Here is a 24,446-nt window from a genome sequence, read left to right as displayed (position 1 = left end):
TTTAACAAATTTATTTTTCGGTTCTTTTAGGATAGCACGGCCTTTATAGCAATGTTCTAGGGCTAATTTTGAAGACCTCTAGACATGCAGACCTTATATGGCTATCCTACCGGCTGCGCCAGTTAAACTTTGCGGGAGCGATTTGACTTTTTTAAAAAAATAAAATAAAATTAAAATTAAACTTATTTAATTATTAACTATAACAAGTGGACGATTTGGAGTCACAAATGTTAATGCCAGAATTACATGCAATGATACAATCGATACCTTATTACGAAACAAATGTTTTTCAATAACTGCTATGCTTATGTTAAATTGCAAGAACTCTCCGGTGGTCTTGCTGAGGCCAGCGGAAAGCTATTGCTCAACCTAACACAGAGGGTTGGGGTGGATGCGTAACTAGGTCGATTTGTGTAATAATGTCCTATAATATTTATTTATTTATTTATTTATATTTATTTATTATTTATTATTTATTTATTATGCCAAAAGTCGTAGAACAAATGTTGTTACTTATGATGTTAGCTATCTTGTCCTGCGAGGTTGCTGGTGTTTTACAAGTAACCCTGTATATACTCCAGTATTTAAGCACATATTATTTTGCATAAAATAATATATTTTGTTTAAATAGTAGATAATATTATGCTCTAAAATATTATTATGCTCTAGCCACTAAGGCCGGCTTTGTCCAAATTAACCAGATTAAAAAAAAAGGAAAGTATAGCAAAATTACTGGTTGTTTGATACTTGACTGTTTTTTTGTAAAGTCGTATCAAATAAAAAATAGACGATTATTAAAAAAAAGACGTGTAGCACTAGGGGACTGCCGCGGTAAAGCTATTGCATAGCATGCCTTCAAGCCACACCTCCGTGCCCGTCGGAGTGGGGAGCGTGAGGTTTTTCGTTACGGAATTTCTCGATTCGGTCCCCGCGCTCAAGGCCCGCGATAGAAGCTATGCAATAGCTTAAAAATAAAATAAAGACTACATACATCGCGCTTTAACCCCATCAAAAACACCATTAAAAACACCGAAATTTGCACCTCCTTTTCACAGTCGGTTAAACTAATCGTTACTGATAGTTAATCAGCAGATCCTAACATCACTCACTGTTGCCACGATGTGAGACCACTAACAAATGACCTCTGGAATTTGCTACAATATGTTGCGTCTTGTAAGTACATAATCTTAGTGTAACATACTGTAAATAAATACTAAGCTTGTTATATTATACCTAGTATAATTGTAAGTGTGTAATAGCTAGTAATAATTATATTATTACTAGCTTATCGCCCGCGGCTTCGCCCGCTTTGTCTAAAACCTAATAAATTATATACTAAAACCTTCCTCTTGAATCACTCTATCTATTAAAAAAAATCGCATCAAAATCCGTTGCGTAGTTTTAAAGATTAAACATACATAGGGACATAGGGACAGAAAAGGCGACTTTGTTTAATACTATGTAGTTGATTATCTTACGTAGAGCAAGATACAAAAAGACAAGTTAAAAAAAATCGTTTTAAAACACACAGATATTCCCCCATTAATTAATTATAACTATCACGGAGGTGTTTTGACATGTCCTAAATGTGACCGTACATTTTTCGCCAAAATTGGCTACATCAGCCACCTGCGAGCACACGACAGGGCAATGTTGACCCACCGTATTGACGACTCATAGCAGTCGCTGTAGCCGAAATCGGCAAGGAGCGATTATTATTATACACTAATAATAAATAATAATTGATATCTTCCAATCTTAAATATAAAGACGATATTACATTATTTGTTCCGATCTATATCTATATAATAAATAAAATGAAACCCGTTTCGCATTGTCACGGCATCACGCGTGAACTGGTCGACCGATTTCGATAATTCTTTTTTTATTATATTCCTTGAAATACGAGGATAGTTTTTTTGTAGAGAAAACTTAAATATATACCACGGGCGAAGCCGGGGTGGAACCCTAGTATGATAATATAACAGCTCATTAATACAATATGATAGAGAGTAAAATACTCGTATTAAATAAACATCAGTGAATCTTTGAAAATGCTGTCTGCTCCAATTTCGTGACCTCGTTGTTCTGTTCAACTTATACATTTAATCATTAATCTAATATAATGAGAAATAACGTTTTCACTTTTTGCCCTTGAAACTTTGATGCGATTTGTATACATTTTGTTGATTTAGTTAGGTAATGGAATCTTGGCCACCTATGCAACTTTGTCTACGCTCATCAACATATTTTTTCATATATATTTGCATCATCTCTATTAGAATCTTTAGTATATGGATAGTGTCTAAATTATATCATAGATAAAGAGCGTAGAGTTGAGAAAATAAAAAACATAAAAAAAAATATTACCCACACTCCCATTCATTTGACACGTATGTATACTACTAGCTGTGCCCCGCGGTTTTACCCACATTGCTCTACTGCTGTTGGTCTAAGCGTGATCATAAATTATAACCTATTATAGCCTTCCTCGATAAATGGGTAACACAGTAAGATTTTTTCAAATCGGACCAGTTGTTTCTGAGATTAGCGCGTTCAAACAAACAAACTCTGCAGCTTTATAATATTAGTATCGATTTTATTTAAGTTTAGATTGATATGCGACCACGGAGCTACAACTATTAGAATGTATAAAGAAAATAAATATAAAAATGTGTATTGGGTATAGCTGCACTGCACTAACAATGACATCTCTACACGAATGAAGGTGCAGAAAGCAACATATTATTAGTGTATTTTTATGAACACGGCAAGACGACGAATACAGCAACTGAAAATCAATGTACTCCACTACAGCATGCTGATTGTCACGATTTTTTTGTATGAAATAATATTACTTGAAGTACGAAGATGGCTTTTATGGTAATGTACCACGTGCGAAGCCAATAAATAACACATAACGGTCATACAAAACCTACTATGTATATACTATGTTTGTAACATTGCATATAAAACTACTTTTAATCGAAAAGTCATATGAAACAAGAAACTGATCGAATTTTCATCTATCTATACAAATAAAGATCCCAGATGTTTTAGTTCAGAAGTGGTCAAGTGTTTGCTATCCGCTTCCATCAGCGAATGTTCTAGAAAAGCCACTTTAAGAAGATATTATAATAAAATATTCAACACAAATGCACTCTATTCCATGTCTGAGATATCGTGCGCAAATATAATATGTGAAATGAAATGAAAATTTTTCTTTCTATTCTTTAAAGTTCTTATGAAAAATCTTATTCAGTAAAATATATGCCTCGATTTAATAAACTTAAGAATTAACAAAAGTCGGCCTTAAGAATAAAAAATAGATTTTCTTTTGTGTAAAAAAATATACACCTACGTGAAAGGTAAACAATAAATTCATAAATTTAAAAAACGCTGCTTTGTCGCTAAGTACCTAACCCTCCGTGCCAACCATAATTAATTAATATCACATAAATATTTGCCATATATTCCATAAAATATCACATAATATTATTATAGCTGTCACTTATAACGAGGGTGGACAAATAAACATTTAAAATAATACGTTTATTCATACAATAACCATGCTTGAGATGTTTTAATCTCATTCCCTTTTATGTGCTATGAAAATCATGTGACATAATATGAAAATTATGTGGCAAATAAATTTGTTTAAAATGCATAGTATATACTACTTTAATAATTAATGAATTTTTGCCAAGTTTAAGAGACAAACACGTAAACAAACAAATATATAGGTACACTAACATCATAAAACCATGGCCTTATTTAAATATAACTACTATAATATTCCTACCAGTGTAATGGTTGAAAATTATTATCTTAAACTTCAAGCTTGCTTCATGCTTCACCATATTATTATGAACCATACATTCCAAAATTCTAGGAACGTAGGATGAGTTCTGAACATCTCTTCATTTGTCTTTTTAATTGTTACACGTTACACGTATATTAATCATGCAGATTTAATTTACAAAAGCAGAAAGACCGACTCCTATATAACAATAACTTTAAATATTGAACTAAGATCGTGAAAAGACGTGACAAGGGAAAATAACAGTGGTACCTAAATGGTTAAACTACGTCATGGCTATCTATAATATAAATGGTGGAAGGCCAAAGCGTATATTTTTCTTCAGAGTAATAAACGATGTATCTAATAAATAACACTTTTAAAGTAAGATTCAATGCTATGTTTGCGTAATAATTGAGTTACAAACATAAAAAAAAAATAATTAACGAAGCTTTAAGCTAATACATAAATTCAATTGTTATTTTCAGATCAACACATTAAAAAACCAGCTTATATCAAAACAACTTAGAGCAGATTCGTTCGTTCGATTCCTAGAGCGCCCCTCGTTCACATCAGGGGTTAAAAACCAAATAAAACATTTTAACAACTCGCTGATCAAACATAGACTGAATCTATTTTCGTAAATAAAATTTTACAGCCATTTAGAAAATAAAACGGTATATATATAAAGCGGTTGAACTTATTGGCTCCATCGCTTTTCACTCAATAAAACAAAAGCGAGCAATTAACGTTTTTCATCAGTTCAACATGATCATGACATTTATATAGTGGTGTGGATATGATTTTTAACAAACGATTCGCGTAAGTGACCTCTATTGTTCAGATAAAAGTTTAATTAATAGAACTAGGCTGTGCTGTGCCGCAGATTACAGGAAACTATGAAAGTTTTAGAGGTTTTTGAAATCAAAAGTAGCATGTTTGATTCTGGAATATAAAATCAGTATCAAAATATATCCATACCAAATTTCATGCAAATTGGTTCAATAGTTTAGGCGTGATTGAGTAACAGACAGACAGACAGAGTTACTTTCGCATTTATAAATTATAATATTAGTATGGATGCATTACCCATAAGACTTGTACATATTTTAAAGAGTTCAAAGTATAGAGATTCATAGATATCCTTGCTTTCTATGTTAAAATACATAATAGGTATATTATGTAATTTTGTATCTAAACATAATATTAAATCGTTGTATTCATATTGAAATACAGATGTGTAGAATTTATGGGCAATGCAAACATCTACTATTATTCAAATTACTATACTCGTTTCCATTCCTTAATGTGATATCACAATACATTTTGTAAATATCATTTCAGTTTCACATATATTATATCAAATACGAACAAAATATGGAATCGTAGCAGTCTGGTTCATTAAATTTAATAAGCTCCTTAACAATGCGGAGATAATATTTCAAAAACAGCACTTATGAGTTGGGAGTCTTGGCCAAATTATATTTAAACTAAATATATCGCTGATTCATACTGCATTTAGTTGTGTGGGTTGCACTAGTTTAAGCCCACGATAGCGTCCGCGTTTGATTTTCTTTATCCTATATTTTAATTTAAAGTTCATTTTTAACCATGCTAAAATATGGTAAACTCTTCTTTAGTTTAATAAATATTCTCAGTAATAGCATTATTAAACAGGAAAAATGTGCGAATGTAGAGCCATAAATCGAAATTTCATTAAAAAAAGACCTAAGTACATAATATAATGACATGGCAACATTTTTCGATTAAATTACATTTAAAACATTATTTAATACATACCATATAATCAGTATTAATAAATGTAATATAGTATATCGCAATGCTTATAATACAACAATAGAGTCTAGACTCTATATAAAATAATACAATCTAAATATCATATTTGAATTGTAAAAAATACTTAAATGTACCTTATTAATAAAATATTAATCATAAAATGTTAATTTATTTGAGGTTTCATTTATAAAGCTCTATCAATTTGGGAAAAGGTCAAAGTCAGTTGATATTTTCATTATAGTTTTGGCAAACTTATTCCCCTGTCGCTCGCGATTATACTCTAAATATAGTTCTTAAATTTATTTGTTTTATGTGACTCTATTGTTAAGGAAATTCATATTATTTAAGATTTGTAGAAAGCATTATAAAAATATTCGTTTTGTTTTACCGAGCTGCGAAATGAGCGTATATATTTTGGTGTAATTATAAAATAATGGTGATTATTTTTAATCCTATTATTTACGTAATAAACACCCATTTTTTTAAATATATTTGAAAAAAACATTAATTATAAAATAATGTAGAGCTAGTTTTAATACCTATTAAAATCAAACTCTACATCAAGAATATTTTGTTTGCTTAAATAATAGAGTCAATGAAAGCTTTGAAAGGAGTATATTTTACAAATACATATTAAATCACCAATTAAAAAATGTATATTGTACATTATATTGTACACACTAAAATACATTAATAAACAGTTAAAAAACAACAAACCTGCTCGTAAAATCCTTTACACTCATACAATTATAAACACAACAAAAACACAAACACACACAAATGTCTACACTAAAACTAAATCCACGGATATTTTCGTAACAGTTGCAAAGGCGAGCGGACGGAGCGCACAACCTCTCCCCACGAAAGCTAACCACATACTGAAGAATGAAGTCTGAAAACTGAACACAATTGCTAACATCAACGCATTTAACTTCACAATTTTGTTGTGGCAAATGCGCAGCGAAGCAACAAAATTATCGAAGCATAAACGAGATAGTTGGGTCTTATTAAGTTCTTAGGCATTAATCACTCGATGCAACGGCCCGTACTTAATCGGAACTGAATACGCTATTCCTTTGGAACTTTGAACCACAGGTTCAATGTACGTGGGGTTCTATTTATAAAAGTTTTACGCGGAAGAAAAACTATTTTTGTTTTATGGCTATCTATTAAAATTATCGACATTGATCAGTGTATTGTAGATGAAGGCGTGGGTTTCATTCTAATGTATTCATTTTAAGTTATATTGACATCGCATTATGGTCAATGCAAGTAAAATATAATTATTCTGTGTAAAATACTTATATAATTTGAAAGAAAATACTGTTTTTGAAACTAAGAAGCATTAGAAGATCGAAAAAAGAGCTTTTGTTTCTTATGCTTCTTATGATTGCTTTGGACGTGATTCAAATGATATCTATAAACTTTTCTTTTTTTCAATTTAACATCAATACCTTTATTTTACTTTATATGCGTAGAAAAATTTTTCTAACTACAGATTTTTCTCTATTAGAGTAGCTTTTTTCTCGACGACCCAGTTGCCGCGATACGTGGTCTTGCCGTTCCAGTTATGTTTTCAAAATCTATCGAGTGAGGTATCTGCATAAAGGATTTTAAAGGTAAATATTTTAAGCTTGTTTTATGTTTCATATATATTTTTTAAGATAAGGGAATAAACGTTTATAGTACTAGCTTTTCACAAAGGAAAACTCGCATTGTTCCTGTCACCGTGGGATAATGTGTGTGCCAAATTTCATGACAATCTGTCGAGCAGTTATTGAAGGAGTAACAAACAAACAAATAAAAATAGAAATATTGCATTTATAATAATAGTAGGATAAGAACCTACAATTAAACATAGTATGTTCCAATCCAACTATACCCAACGCAAAGCCCAAACTTTAATCATACCGCCTCAAAGATATCCTAATACCAAAAATTGTAATTTGAAAACACTTTGGCAGTTTAAAGCGAACTGTAATCATCGTTATCATCCAATAAGCCGCCTTTGGGACGCCTTTATAAAATATTCAAGAGGTCGAAAAGTAATATTCTCTCACTAGTTAAAGAACGTCAAAGTTCGAAGGTAAATTTCGAAAGCTCATCAAAATGTATTAACATCGGCTTTGAACTATCTTTGGTGAGATTTTAAGTCCATTGTGTCCTCTTTTGGAACTCCAAATTCACTTTTTTAGTGGGCTTGCATAATGTTAGTAGGTTTTCGTAATATAGAGCCTATGTGACATGAATAACGCATCTACTGATGAACGAATTTCAAGGAGTGTTGATTTTATAGAACAAAATTATCTATTTGATGATAATAATATAATGCTTCGTTGTAACTATTATTATTATCAGTATACAGGATATCCCACTATCCTTAGCGTGAATATATATATATATATATATATATATATATACTAGCTTTCTCAGGGTCTAAAGATTGTCTGTGCCAAATTTCATCAAAATCACTTGAGAGGTTTAAGCGGGAAAGCGTAACAGACAGACAGAGTTACTTTCGCATTTATAATATTAATAGTACATAAAAACTTCCTTGTGCCTGAACAAAAATGTTAAACCGAATTGGTCAAGCCGTTCTCGAGTTTCGTGCTTGCTCAGATCACCATGACCAAGCATAATTATGCCTTTTCACAATCGTCTTCAAACCTTAAGCGGTTTAAGGAATAAACTGGTTAATTAAGCAAGTTTCCAAAGTGAAAGACCAGTTAAAAGTCGGTGTTTGTTAAGTGGAAACAGGTTGGCAGTTTGAGCAAGATAAAGGGACGTTTTTGAAGACGATTAAATCCGTTGGAAACAAAGTTTATTGTAGATACAGTATATTGAAGACTAGCTTACCACCCGCGGCTTCGCCTGCTTTGTCTAAAACCTAATAAATTATATGTTAAAACCTTCCTCTTGAATCACTCTATCTATAAAAAAAAACACATCAAAATCCGTTGCGAAGTTTTAAAGATTTTTTAGAGAAAAATTTTAAGAAATAGATTATTCAGGTCACTTATACTTACTATTACTATTCAGGTCTGAACAAAATAAACGTAAAAGTTACCTTATTCAATTCTGTCACAATAATTGTTGCAATATAGAAGAAGAAGAAAGAAAGAAAAGACATTTAATTCAACACACACATACAGACAAATAATAATAAAACAGAAATTAAATAGAAAAACACATTGAAATTACGATATAAAACACTAATATTAATAAGGTGTGATCCTGTGTGCTGAACAGGGACACCACTCAGGAATTCTGCGGCTTAAGAGCTGCAGCACTGATTGTCAGTGGTTCCCATGTTCCCAAATGACGCCTATAGTGGAAGAAAATGAAAAATATATAAGCTCTGAAACATTTCCCTATCTATCAAAAATAGACTTGTAGATTATGAAGATTATTTTTTAAACCTGCTTATTTACTGTTCTTGTTAAATTAAAATATCTTTATTCAGGTATATTTCGCCACTGATCCTGCTGGTTTTCTCGAAGAGATCTCTTAAAGTGTCAAGACTGCCAGAGGGCAGAAAAAAACATAGAGCAGAGGCTCTATGTTTTTATTGTTTCTATCGTATGTTATGTTTGCAGCATAAATGTTAAAAAAATAAATCTAATATAGTACTATGTACAATATGTACACAATTCTGTAACTATAGTTTTTGTACACTCCCATCTCTGACGCGCTCTGACAAATGTGTATGGTCTGCTATGATTCATATTGTTGGTAACTCGCCAAGCCTGTGTTGATCAAACGTTTGACTCGTAAATACGTGATGAAATGTTTTTTTGACACTGAAGGTTCTGATTCGGGTGATAAGCAATATATTTCAGTAGTTTTTTAGAATAGTTTTTTTAGGTTACAAATTCAAAATCAAAATTATTTATCACCATTTTATATGATAAACGTGAAAGTTTGTAACTATGCATGAATGTTTAATAAACTTTCACGTTATTTAGAAATCCAATAATAAGATTGACTCCTTAATATCTTAATCTGGACGCATTATATCCACTACTCAGAAAATCCACAGAAGTAAAATAAAACTCGAGCGAAGGAATGACTTCTAGGAAATTTAACGTGTTTCCTCGTACTAATCTATGTATTGGATATATTTAGGTGAGCTCTTTATAAAGACTTACATGAGCATAATAATATGTAGTAAGTAGGTACTATTTGCCCATAATATAAGTAAATTAAAATTAAATTAAAATCCGTTTAGCCGATTTTTTTGCCCTTAATAGGATGTCATATTTAAACTATGCCGTTATTGAGTCAATCAATAGACGGTTCTAACCTCAATTCTTATACTATGATAAATAGTCTTATAATTTTGCTGTATCATTTGAAGATACATAAATAAAATTGATTCTGCAACCACAGCATGGCATATATTATCACAAAAGTTAATTATTATAATAGTAAATTTTAAAAAGCACACACTAACATCAGTATTATCATAACAATATCACTTATTCGACAATCACAGTGGAACAGAGAAATTTTATCAAATAATATCTATATTAATGAAAATGCTCTTAAATCATGACGCGCATGCTGCACCGCAGTCTGGTAAAATTCTGAAACCGGTAACATATTACATATAGTAAGAGAGCAAGAGTTGTAAACATCCCCGTATTTTAAATTTGCCGACTCCACGTTGGCAACCGCATCGCATATAATGCTGCGGAAACGACAACAGCTATTTTACTTATGTATTCTATAATAGGGCTGCCAAAAGCATAAAGATTAATCGGTTTATAAGCTAAAATAACCTTTTGTATCAAACAATTTTGAGACTAAGCAGTCTTATAAAATATAGGTTTAAGTGGAACATTTAACGAACATGATAGAGTAATTTATACATGAATTTTTAAAATCAATCTTTTCTTTATTTATATTTATTTTAATAATATTTCAAATAAGCGGTACCAACGGGTTGAAGATAAAAATTATAGGAAGTAAAAGTACAGATCGGAAATATTTAAAACACAAGGTTTGTCAGTTTTTACACTTTTCATGGCGATTTTTACTTGCGATGCCAACTATAAAATTGGAGTCCGAATAGAAGATTTAACATGAGCTTATCTATATAAGCTCATGTTAAAGACCATTTCAGTAAAACAAGTAATTGTCTAACTTACAGAGGAGAACAGGGAGTCTAAACTTTAAACCCTGTTACAGTTATTTGAGTGTAAACGTCTTGTTTAAACAGTTGAAACCGGTTCAAGCCAGTTAAAACCAGTAACATGGCTAAGTGAGAACAGATTACAATGCAGTTGTTATGAGACCTTCTGATAAAGACAGTAATTAGACCCAATAAAGTGGAATTGAAGTGTCATTTAATAATGTTATAAGATGACTTGACATTGAGTTATTAAGATGTAGTTTAGCTTCATAAACAGAATGACTCTCCTATTCTTTGGAGCCATTATGTATGAGATATTTGCTTTACTTGTTTATGAATTCCTACCAATTCTAATAATATTAAGCTAGACGTGTTTGTTTAAATGCGCTTTTCACAGGAGCTTTATCGATTTCAAATATTCTTTCACCTTTTGATGTATACCTGCGTGATCCCTGTGTGCTATAGACTATACATATTATATTATAATTACCACGTTTAAAGCCAGGGCAGACCGCTAGTATTTTATAATACACGTAATACTAAAAAAAATTATTACCTAAAGGGCCCCTATAAAATATGTTTTAATGTAAGTATCTTTAATAATAACAGTAAATAACTAAAAATTCCGTATTTCTGGAAGCTCATGAGTCACAAAAGACCCCTCAATTAAACTCATACAATCTAGATCAATCATGCGAATTTGTAACGCTATTGTAAGTTATGTTATTCACCCAGGCTTTACTCCCCATGATAACATAAATATGATAATTATTTGCGGATATTTGTAGGGTGCAAATGTTAATGCCGATTATTATCAATATTGAGGGTTTGCCGAATGAATGTGTATAATTTGTCGCAAAAAATAATGTACAAATAATAGTAGGTAAGTATAGAATATTTTGTATAATAAATTGAATGTATTATGGCGGTAAGACATTACTATACTAGGTTTTGTTCGTATGTAATGTTTGAAAATATATCGACAAAAGCCTTTTGAGTTTTTGTCTTGTATATATGCATAAGCTCATCTATTAGAGTCCGACTAGTGACTTAAATAGTTATCTTACGCTATGTAAATTTCCCGGCTCTCTTCATATTAAGATTTAAGACGAGTCAGAAGCAGCGTATAACACTGAAGTAAAACGTAGTTATCATCAGGTAGCTCAACAGAAAATGTAGCATTTTCATGGTTTTAAACACTATTATATTAAATAACTCATTGAAAATATTATAATCATTCATTTGACTATAATGACTTTTTATTGTTAGGGTTGCCCGGTAGAGATCGCTACCTTAGGTGGGCCCTTTGCTGATTTATTTTGAGTATTTTCTTTTTTTAATTTTTTTTCAAAGCAATAAAGTATTTTCATTCATTCATTCATTATTAATAATGCCTGCCCAAGTAGGTAGAATCAAATATTTTAGAGATTTTCTAAAATTACATGGTATATTTCTATAAGCAAAAGTATAATAGCCAATCAATTTAGCCCTTAACAATAGTTTTGCGGTCAACCCCTATATGAGAAATAGCTGGCGTTTAAATAGAGCCTTTGTTTTCAATAGTAAATTGCTTTGGAACACAATGGGTTCATATTTCTAAGATTATATTTATATCCAAAAACTACATTAAACATAATAATATAATGTGTTATTTATTTAACAAAGGATAAGTAGAGCAAATTCGGCATAACTGCTGTATCTCATTTTGTATTAAACTAGTGGTACGCCCCGGCTTCGCCCGTGGTACATGTTTACGTTTTCTCTCTAAAAGAACCATCCTCGTACTTCAAGGAACATCATAAAAAAAGAATTAACGAAAACAGCCGTTCTCGAGTTATGCGCTTGACAACACATTTTGCGATTCATTTTTATTATGATATATGTAAGTAGATAGAATAAGAATATTGTAATTACTTTGAAAAGTGGATTGTGTTCGTGCGACACACACTTGGCGGTTTATTTTTAATCATTCCGCTAGAGACACAAAGCTAAACACACAATATGTGCTTTTGTACACACGCTGTTTACAGATTAATCAAAAAGTAACATCCTCTCATTACGTATTTATATCGGTTCACAAAGGGACAGTACTAATTAAATTAAGTTCACTTTGAATACTTAATATTACCCAAAACTAGTTTAATTAGAGGATATAAAGTTTATCCCTAAGGACTAAATACAACCCAATTAACGCTTTGTTTAAAATTTTCTCGTTGTTGTCTTTTTGTTGAACTAACATCATCATCATCTTCCCTTGCCTTATCCCATTTATCGGCACATCCAACACTCCTTCTCCGCATTGTTTTTGTTGAACTAACAATTTATTAATAAAAATAACATGAAGTTTTGTTATTAATAATCTGTCAATAACTAACTTCTTAATATAATATTTAACTAGCTATCCGCCCGTTTCTTCTTGAACCTAATAAATAATATGTCATGACTTTCCTCGAGAAACATTTTATCTATTAAAAAAAACTATATCAAAATCATCCGTTCCGTAGTTTTAAGGATTTTAGCTTACAGATAGACAGACGGCGGAAAGCGACTTTGACTTACTATGGTAGTGATTACCCCTAAACTGGTATCATAAATTTAACAAACGTGACTATGTATTATGGGGGGCCCATAATATCATTTTTGCTTCTAGCAAGGAAATTTTAACTATGTAATTGACTAAATCCTTAAAATAACGAATAATAGGCTCGATTTACGAAATCAACTTGGATTAACACATAGGATAGTTCCTACCCCGATCTCATGGGAATGGGAACTGTGCGGGTTTTTCGTTGACTACGCGGGCGAAGCTGCGGCGAAAAGCTAGTAATATTATATTTTATAGTAATGATATCCAGAACTATTCCAATATTTGTATCAATGACGTTTAAAAGTTAAACAGATAACTTTCACAAGTTGGAAGCGTTCAGAGATCTGTGGTAAGCGCACAACTTTTCTAGAAATGATTTTGCAAATAAATAATAGTGAAGTATCGGTTTTGTTAATTTCAAACTTATAGCAGACAGAAGCTTGATAAAAAGTAACTCGGGCCAGCTTTTAAGAAAAGAATTGTTCAAATAATTTCAAACTCAAACATTTATTTATTCAATAATTAGACTTCTTATAAAAGCACTTTTGAGTCGTCATAACAGTTTGTAATATACCTACAAAATATTATGCATACAACTTAATAAGCTATTTTTATATGCACGTAAAACCTTAATATTTCGACGATGTACCTTTTACTAAATATTATATAGGTGCTCGCTGTGCTCCGCGGTTTCACCCGCATTGCTCCGCTCCTGTTGGTCTTAGCGTGATGATATATAGCCTATAGCTGTCCTCGATAAATGAATTATCTAACAGTTAAAGAATTTTTCAAATCGGACCAGTAGTTCCTGAGATAAGCGCGTTCAAACAAACTCTTCAGCCTTATAATATTAGTATAGATTGTTTTTTTTTTAATGTCAGAGCAAGCAAAGGGGCAGGTGGGCCACCTGATGTTAAGTGGTCACCACCGCCCATATACACTTGTAAAACTAGAAGTGTTGCAGGTGCTTTGCCGGCCATTTATGGACAAATAAGCTCTTTTCTTAAAGGCCCCAATGTTTCCTTCTTTGATAAGTAGTATCAGTATTAGAGTTACCCAAGAAATCTAATGCATTCAAAAATAACTTGAACCAAATATACTCTCAAACCCCTGTTACTATTTAAATAGAACCCAGATCACACATTAAGATACGTCACATTTAAAATGTAGGAAATACGTGACGTCACCAATCGCACTTATCAGGAATGTATTAAACTTTCGAGAAACTTCGACGTTCAAACTTTGTGTAGGCAAAGTTATAGGCGTTTATGGGGGGAATATTTATACTGTTTCGTATTTGGAAAACATTTTAAGATTTTTAGCGAATAATTTAGAATTTTTGTGACTGCTTATCTATTGTCATAAAACGACATAGGAATGTAGTTTTTTTTCATGAACTACATCCTTGTTTGCTACAAATATTAATTTATTTTAAGAATTATTCGCTCCCAGGGCTCTGGTAGGATTAAAAATTGATATGTATTTATTATTCGGTAAGGATGTAGGTTTCTAACGGTAAAATAATTTTCAAAATCAGTATAGTACAAGCAGACATTACCTCCAACTCTACTAGCTTATTGTGTTGCCTCTATGATATTGGTATATATACAATTATTTACTAAGAGTAAGACAAGCTTTTCTGCGCCATAATACTATATAATATATATTATTTACTAGCTGCGCTCCGCGGTTTTACCCTCAATAAATGGGCTATCTAACACCGAAAGATTTTTTTAAATCGGACCAGTAGTTCCTGAGATTACCGCGTTCAAACAAACAAACTCTTGAGCTTTATAATATTAGTATAGATGGTATAGATTAGACTCTACGTATCAAACCTAGTTCCTTTTTGTTCATACACTGACAAAGAATCCATACTAATATTATAAATGCGAAAGTAACTCTGTCTGTCTGTCTGTTACTCAATCACGCCTAAACTACTGAACCAATTTGCATGAAATTTGGTATGGAGATATTTTGATACCCGAGAAAGGACATAGGCTACCTTTCATTGCGAAATATGTACCACGGGCGAAGCCGGGGCGGACCACTAGTAAACAATAAACGTAAGTATATATTGTATGAATCGATAATACTTTTCATAACAACTACAGTCTAGTCTAGCAACCTACGTAAATAACTTTTAAATGCAAAATTGCATAAATTATTTAGATATAAATAACAGCTTTAAAAAAACTTAAAGATATCTTTTATTATTTCTGCTGATAATAATTTAACTTGATAAGTGTCGTAGCGTGAATATTCGGAATTTTTTATTTTAATAATCTAGAATGCATTAATTAATGTACTAAGTTGTACTCAATAATAAATAAAGATTTAATTCAATTATTAATCACTACATAGTATAAAACAAAGTCGCTTTCTCTGTCCCTATGTCCCTATGTCCTTATGTCCCTATGTCCCTTTGTACGCTTAAATCTTTGAAACTACGCAATGGATTTTAATGCGATTTTTTTAAAAGATAGAGTGATTCAAGAGGAAGGTTTATATGTATAATGACATCCATTAAATAGTGGAGTAGTATTGTTATTTTTGAGGTTTCTAATGTGATGTCGTAAAAAATTACATTTTTTCCGCTTAAATTGCAAACGCAGGCTGAAACCTTCGAGTTTTATCAAAATAATGTATTATGTATTATACACATTGAAAAGGTCTACAGAAAAGCCCGCAATGGTATATATCTATCTCTTATGGATAACCCAGAATAACTTTTTTTTTATCATTTACAAATAATGGCTAATTTTCCAAGCGATTTTAACCAATACAGCATTAACCCTTAACCAATTAAATAAATTGAACACATTGTTCATTCAATGTAGATCTATATGGCCCTTTACACCGTATGATTTAAGTGAATATTTTCGAAGATATTACAGATTTAAAAATTGCGGGACGTAGCGTTTGCGGCGGTACCGGCCGGCCGCCCGGCTATATATTTTATACCCGTGCGAAGCCGGAGGGGGCCTCTATCTTTTTATATACAACGTTCACAGTTTTTCTGTAGTGTATTTAGTATCAGCATTGCACCCGTGCGAAGGCGGGGCGGGTCGCTAGTTAACTTATAAATAGTTAGATTGAGCGACGACGTCTGTGTATTTTTTTAAATGTAGTTAAAACTTTAAGAGTCAAGAGCCTTAAATTAAATATCCTAAGACATATTGATGTTTTATTTTATCTACCGAGTCACATTTAACCACGGATTTATCCACGGAAGCTCTAAACCCTCATAATATTATCATGAAACGTGTATTCCAATGGGAACCAAATAGGCAGATGAAGACTTATTTTATTATTTCAACAAATAATGAGTAATGTATGGGGAACCAGTAAAGATAGTAATGTGTTTCGATTTAAAAAATCAACGAAACTACAAGTTTTAAATTCTTGTCGTTTCATCTAATAATATAAAGTGTATATGTATAGTAAGAATACATACATTTTCGAACTATTAGCCTTTACAATTTTCCTTCAAATTTATGTACAATCAATGTTGATTTATGCCTATTAGTAAAATATCGAATAATAAATATCATACAAACGTATCATGTCTCAAAGGACGTTAGATAACGAGAGTATCGCTATCCCAGCCTTAAAATTATATTATACTAGCGGCCCGCCCCGGCTTCGCCCGTGGTATATATGAAAAATAGATGTTGGCCGTTTCTCAGACTTACCCGATATGCACAGAAAATTTCATGAGAATCGGTCCACCCGTTTCGGAGGAGTAGGCAGACTAACATTGTGACACGAGAATTTTATATATAAGATAAGCTATAACATAATCGACGAAGGTATATGACCTTTACATGGTAGTATTCGCTTTTGCTTATAACAGAGAAACCTGGGTACTATATCCGAACTAATAAAAAAATCGATTAATGAAATTGATGTAAAATCTGCGCCATGTCACATTTTGGAAACAGGAATTTTTTATTGTTAGCCGAACCAAGATAACATAATTGTTTACGATTCTATATCTTGAAATACGTACCATATCTACATAAAATTTCAGATAGCTCTCTAAGTGGCCCACACATTTCATTAGTAGACAACTTGCTTGCTTTAAATACCCGCATTGATAAATTCTTCAATCCATTCTATTTTTTAAAAATAGGAGTATTTTACCAAATAAAAAAACAATAAAATCATGTTTATAAAACACCCTGGGAGTGTCTCGATCATCACCATGTGTTCATATGAGCATGTTTAGTAACATGGGTTGACAAAAAAATCAGTATTTGTGGTATTCTGTCATGGATGATTATCGGGAATTAATTGCTTTTGAACAAAAAATTAGAATAACAAGTTAAGCTGATAATACGAGGTTTGAATAAACAGACACACTATGTTCGTTATTATTATTTCAATAGTTTGGTATAAAATTCATTTTAAGTAGAGCTTAATACAATGTTGGCTTCTTTATAATAAATGAATGACCGGTTGGGTTGGTTGGTAGTTGCCCTGCCTTCCAAGCCAGAGGTTGTGGGTTCGATCCCACCCGGGGCAAATATTTGTGTGATGAACATCGATGTTTGCTCTGTGTCTGGGTGTTAATTATGTATATAAGTATTTATTTAAAAATTATATATTATGTATGTTTATCAGCCATCTGGTTTCCATAACACAAGCGAAACCTTAGTATGGGATCAGACCGTGCCGTGAAAATTGTCCTGAATATTTATTTATTTTTATTGATTTATGGTTATGTTTATTTTTATATAATATATGAACTTAGAACTGAATATCATGTTTATTAAACTAACTAAAGCTTACTACTTCATAAAAAAAAAATTCAAAATCTTGTACATATATTGTAAAATTTCAATATACAACAGGCATTTGATAGTAACGAAAATCTATTGTCTCGGTAAAATGATCGTTACCGTTATCAATGTTAAATCTTCCCTGACATTTTCTAGGAATGGAAGAGATAGCACCATATAAATTATATTTGAACCTAGCTGTGCCCCGCAGATTTACCCGAATTGCTCCGCTTCTAATGGTCGTAACAAGATGAAATATATCAGATAGACTTTCTCAATAAATGGGCTATGTAACACTGAAACAAGTATTCAAATTGGACCAGTAGTTCCTAAGATTAGCGCATTCAAACAAACAAATTCTTCAGCTTTATAATATTGGTATAAATTCACTTAGTAGAGATGCATTATGCTTTTTCAGCGATGCTCTATGGTAATTGCTTGTACAAATTATTAAAACGTTCAGCCCAATAAAATACCCTGACTTACACTCATTATTATTACTTTGACAGATAGTGTGCTGCGCGTTGTGAAAATCGGGAGTACGATTTTCTCTTCCACAACTTTAGTACAATATACTTTCAACCTTATTCACTTGTGTTATGATATGTTATGTATTGAACTGGAGGTAAAGTTAAGTTGTCCCTGATAAGGCCGCATTCAAACCACGTACGCTTGGCATAGACTCTGAATAGATATCTCTTGAAATGATACGACTCTCTCGATGCCAATAAAGCTCGATTTACATAAAATGCCCGTGAAATTATGTATTTCAGCGATTGTTTGTTTAATTGTTATGAATTATTAGAACATTTAGCGAGGTATTCTTACATAGCTTGGTGTGATAAAATTCTCAAATATAAGTTTGTATAATAAACGTACCTGGAATGAAGATAATTGAATGATTTATTTTAAGGAATAGTTAATTAGTCTAAGGGCCGATTTTTCAATGCTTGGATAAAACTTATACGTCAAATAAAGTATTACACGATAATATTAAAGGGTCACGTAAACTGTCAAATACGGGCAATTAGAATACGTTTTAAAAATGGTAGTTTTATACATCATTCGACGAATAAGTTTTATTCAAGCACTGAAAAATCAGCCCTAAATACTATTAACTAATATTATATAGCTGAAGAGTTTGTTTGTTTGTTGGTTTGAACGCGCTAATCTTGGGATCTACTGGTCCGATTTGAAAAATTCTTTCGGTGTTAGATAGCCCATTTATCGAGGAAGGTTGTAGGCTATATAATATCATCACGCTACGACCAACAGGAGTGGAGCCACGGGGGTGAAACCGCCCGGACCAGCTAGTTTAAAATATTATGTTTTAAATTACAAACAGACTACATCTACTAAATTATATTTTAAAATAAATACATTTACAAAATTTTTATTATTTATCGAAGCTTCAGTTATTCATGCTTTTATATTTAATATCTAGAATAGAAGTTGCATCGTTGATAGTGTGCAAAGTTGAGCTATGATAGAATAAGGAAGTTGTTATGGCAATTGACTTAGCGAATTTATGTCTTGTTTTTGATTAATTAAATATGTATGTACTGTGTAAAAAGGCCTGTAATTTTTATTAATATCAAAGGATGTTATGAGATAATTTATAAGTGTAGGTATATCATGTAAGTAGTATATTAAAAAAACATTAAATTTCTTGAACAAAATTACCATTTCGTAACACTTTTTCAAACAATAAGTAATATAAATTTGTGTGTATGGGGCATGGGGCAATTTGGGGCATGTGACAGATGCATGTACATTGTACATCTTTTTCACAGATGGATTGTGTATTTACGGACAAGTAGATGATCCTTCGGTGTCCTGCTAGATTAAGACACTTGTGTTTCTTCCCACCGAGAATCGAACTCGAAGGGTCTTTCCCTTTAGTTCTACGCGTTCACATGCGTTAACCACTGTACCACAGAGGCAGTTAGGTACGTATAATATGACTTACTTCCTTTTTTATGCTCTAAACATAATTATATTTTAATCAAGGACATCACATTTGCTACACTAGCAACAACTATACTCGCACATAAAAACATCAATCTCTTAAAACATATCGATTACACTGACATCAAGGAAAGAGGTCACAATGAATTCAACTCATCCATTCGGTATTGATTCCAGATGTTATGCAGACATAATAGTGGAGCCATGATTTAAAACTCCGTAAATTTTCGATTATGCAACTCTTTGCATGACGAATGCATAAAAATATTCGCGTATAAATTACGTGATATGCTGACGATTTTAACCCATTGAGCCCCGAACGGCCCGATCAGTCCACGACACAATAGATTTTCTATTGTGTCTGTGATTCCGGGGCCTGAGTTATTAAAATAATACAAATCAGAAAATAGAGTAAAATAATTTAGAAGCTGAAGTCTGGAGTATATGTTACTTGTTAAAATTATAATTTAAAATATAAAAAATCTATTGCATATGTTGGTTTTATCAAAAATGATTTGTCTATTACGATAGGTTCAACTTTTCAATAAATACATAAAATATAACTTCCCCATACAATATTATTATCAGCTATACTAGATAATAATGTAAAGCTGAAGAGTTTGTTTGTTTGAGCGAGCGAGCGAGCTAATCTCAGGAACTACTGGTCCGATTTGAAAAATTCTTTCGGTGTTAGATAGCCCCATTATCGAGGAAGGCTATAGGCTATATAATATAATCACGCTAAGACCATCAGAAGCGGAGCAACGCGGGTAAAACCGCGGGGCACATCTAGTACACAATAAATCAATAAATCGTTCAGACCAAATTATAATTTCAACCCCTTTAATAAACACTCTAACCTTATAAAACTCGGTAGAAAATCTATGAATTTCAATGCCCTACATCTTTCCGCTACTCTCAGTAATCAATCATAGCCTTACTATGTGTCACTTTGAGATCAACTTCGTCGACAATATCCAGGGATATTTTTAATATAACGGCCTGTATGGCCATTATTGACGGTCTATTGTTGGTATACCTACTGGTACAATGCTGATGTTATTCTATGAACTTTTATAAACGTACGTACGAACGCGGGTCACAGCTAGTAACATAATATAATTTATAACAAAGCAGTGGACACTAAAATAATTAATGAAATTTAATATGTATTTAATCGTTAGTATTATTTTTTTTCATTAAGAAATAAGAATAGGGTTAATTTGAACAATTCAGAACCTATTTGCAGCTGTAAAATGTGTTGAAATAAAAAAAAAACTTATTTCCCTACTTAATTATTTAATAAAGCATTTATTTTTCATTTTTATTTTTTTTAGCATTTTTTTTACTTTGAATTCGCTGTATCGTAAATAGCGAAAACAAATTATTAATTTCATTGTTCTAAGAACGGACTGGTTCAGTAAATTTAAATTGGTTATACATTTTTAACAATATTATTCTTACCTGATTGGGGTTTACACGTTTAATGAGAGTATATCTTTTAATAATACTGGGCTGGGTAAAGAGAAAGCTGTGTAAACTGTGAAAGATTATTTTTACTTGCGTTGATTATTTACTTATAGATTTTTTATCCTGTCGTGGAATTTTAATTTTATCGGAGATAAAACTGATTTGAAAATGAGCTGATTGATTATTATAAATTGTATGAATTAAATGTAGTTTTACGTACAAAAAAAATAAGTAATAAAAATAGACAAACTTAAACTCTACCATACATTATTGTATGCTTAAATATTATCTACGCAACGGATTTTGATGCGGTTTTTTTTAATAGATAGAGTGATTCAAGAGGAAGGTTTTAGTATATAATTTATTAGGTTTTAGACAAAGCGGCCGAAGCCGCGGGCGGTAAGCTAGTAATAATAATATTAAGTATACATAATTTTATTATCTTTAACCCTAGAACCGTACCCATATTAAAATTTCATTAACGGTACCCAGGGGTACAAGTGTACCCCAATGAAAAAAACAAGATTACAAAAAGATTATTAACTTTTATTAAATGTTGACTTATTAAGGTCATCTTAACATTCATTTAGGTCCTAATAATTTAATTTATCATGGCATTTTTATATTTTTTCTACAATTTACACACACTTTACGTTGGTGATCAAAATGTATTAAAAGTTTTCACTTCCTGCACTGTGTGCGGGACTGACGGAATTATAACGTGGATATTCACAGTTACATCTCAGATTTTGAAACAGCAGTGGTCCCTGCAGTTATTGGTAATTGTTGTCCTAAAATATCTCCATTACTTATTTGTAGAGACATTGGCAAAGTTATGTACTGAAATCGTTCTTCTAGGTGAAGTTTTTTTATAATAAAAAATTAAAATTTTTTCGTCAGGTTCATATTTTGATGCCTCACCAAGTACCAGCTCTTCTTGTTATTCCACCTCCCACAAAAAATCAAAATTCATCCATCATTTGCCATCAAAAAAAGAAAATGAATAACTCAGGTATTCAAATCATGCAGCAAATCATAAATTTGTTGAAAATACAAATTCCTACACTATTTAGCAATAACAGTATGTATATAACATGAATGTAAAGTAAACTTATAATTGTACATTAAATTTATCAATAAAAAATATAAAATAAAACGACCAAAAGGCGAAAAAATAAAATAAATGAACCTTAAAATACTTACGTTCGTAGTACCCAGGGGTACTGGAGTACCCCGACAGGTTCGTACGACGTGCTCTCAATAGCTTGACCACTGATCGAATACGGTATCTACGTGTCTCCTCATCCCCGACAAATACACGAACGCGCAAAAGAAACCGTTGTTTAGAAAAAAAGATATAGAAGATTTTCTGAATTTTTTTTCATTTGTACCCCAGGGTACGGTTCTAGGGTTAATAGTTACTGTTATATTAGCCTTTTTATAAAAGGTGTAAAGAAATCTAAGAATAATAATTAAGATTAAATATATTTTATTGTTACCTGCAGCCTTTAACCTTATGTTGATACTTGATGTAAGCTGGATCACGATGTAAAAATAAAACAACTATTTGATAAATAGCGTGTTGACGTAAGCTATGAGTCCGAATCACCGAATCGTCACAAATAGCCTCTACACTCAATGCATACAAATCATGTGGAATTCTTTTCTGTAAATGGGCTATGCACGGGCTATCCAACACCGAAAGAATTTTTCAAATCGGGCCAGCAGTTCCTGAGATTAGCGCGTTCAAACAAGCAAACTCTTCAGCTTTATAATATTAGTACCTATAGATATAGTAGTATATTATTTCTACGCTCATGTAGTATCGGAAAATCGTAAAATAAGAGCGTAATAAAATAAAATTTTAATTAGATCCCGCTTCTCTGTAATGTCGTCAAACTTGGATTGCCAGAATTAATTAAAATTAAACGTCACAATGTTCGCGAAATTAGGTTAGTCAGGTGTAACCTTATGTTGATGACGTCATTCTCTTACTCGTCTTAATATTTGCGTGTAAAGGCTGAATGAAATATATTTTGGCTAATTCTGTAGCTCAATTCTTACCTGAAAGTAAGTAGTAGGTAGGTAGGTAAAGTATGGATAGCTAATAACTGTGTCCTACTAATATTATAAATACGAAAGTTTGTGAGGATGGATGGATGTTTGCTACTCTTTCTTTAAAAACGCGGACGAAACCGCGGGCGGAAATCTAGTTGAGAAGATATTTTATTTGTAAATATTATGATCATAATTATTCTCAAATAAAATATTTATTTTATTTATTTATTTACACTTTATTGTGCTGGCATACAAATTAATCCTTAAAATTAAAACTTAAAAACTAGTCCAGCACAGAAGGCGGCCTTATCACTTAAGAGTGATCTCTTCCAGGCAACCTACTGTGTGGAGTAATATTATGAAAGAGGAGGTAGGTAGGAAGTACAAAATATATATATAGCTATATATGTTCCATAATAAATACATACATATAAAATATTATATATATTTCATATAATATAATATAATACACATTCAAATAATAAATATAATATAATAAATATAATATATATATACATAAACTCATACTGTAGTTTAGATAGAAAACTAAAGTAAAACACAAATAAATAAATTAATTAATCTTACTAATCCGAAATATCTTATGTAAGTCATTTTAAAAATACGTGGGAAGAGTAGAAATGACTCTATAAGTCAAATTAAAGGGTATTAATGTTTACAGTTTAAATTGATTTGATGTTATGGAAGAGTATTTATAAATTATAATCCTATGTTTTTCAAAGAACCTTACTTCAATAGTAAACTAACGTTTTCAATTAAATCTTTGCATCTATACGTAGAAAACAAGATAATTGATTCCACAAAATTCATATTTTTAAACGTAAAACTCTT

General features: G+C 31.5%; 1 protein-coding gene across 2 annotated transcripts in view; it reads right to left on the bottom strand.

The window, feature by feature from the left end:
• The window catches only part of Grip (Glutamate receptor interacting protein), a 252,271-nt gene extending 245,814 nt beyond the window's left edge, over window positions 1-6,457 (bottom strand). For both annotated transcript variants that reach the window (XM_090107517.1, XM_090107518.1), the window contains exon 1: window positions 6,314-6,457. The gene's annotated coding sequence lies outside the window, so the exon portion shown is untranslated. The remainder of the gene's footprint in view (window positions 1-6,313) is intronic.
• Window positions 6,458-24,446: the final 17,989 nt, after the last annotated feature.

This window comes from Colias eurytheme, chromosome 11 (assembly GCF_061535395.1).
Source record: "Colias eurytheme isolate Ceu_HAF_F1 chromosome 11, ilColEury1 Martin Lab GWU primary, whole genome shotgun sequence".
NCBI lineage: Eukaryota > Metazoa > Arthropoda > Insecta > Lepidoptera > Pieridae > Colias > Colias eurytheme.
Note: the sequence above shows the minus strand (reverse complement) of the source record. Positions and strands in the feature narration are given on the sequence as shown.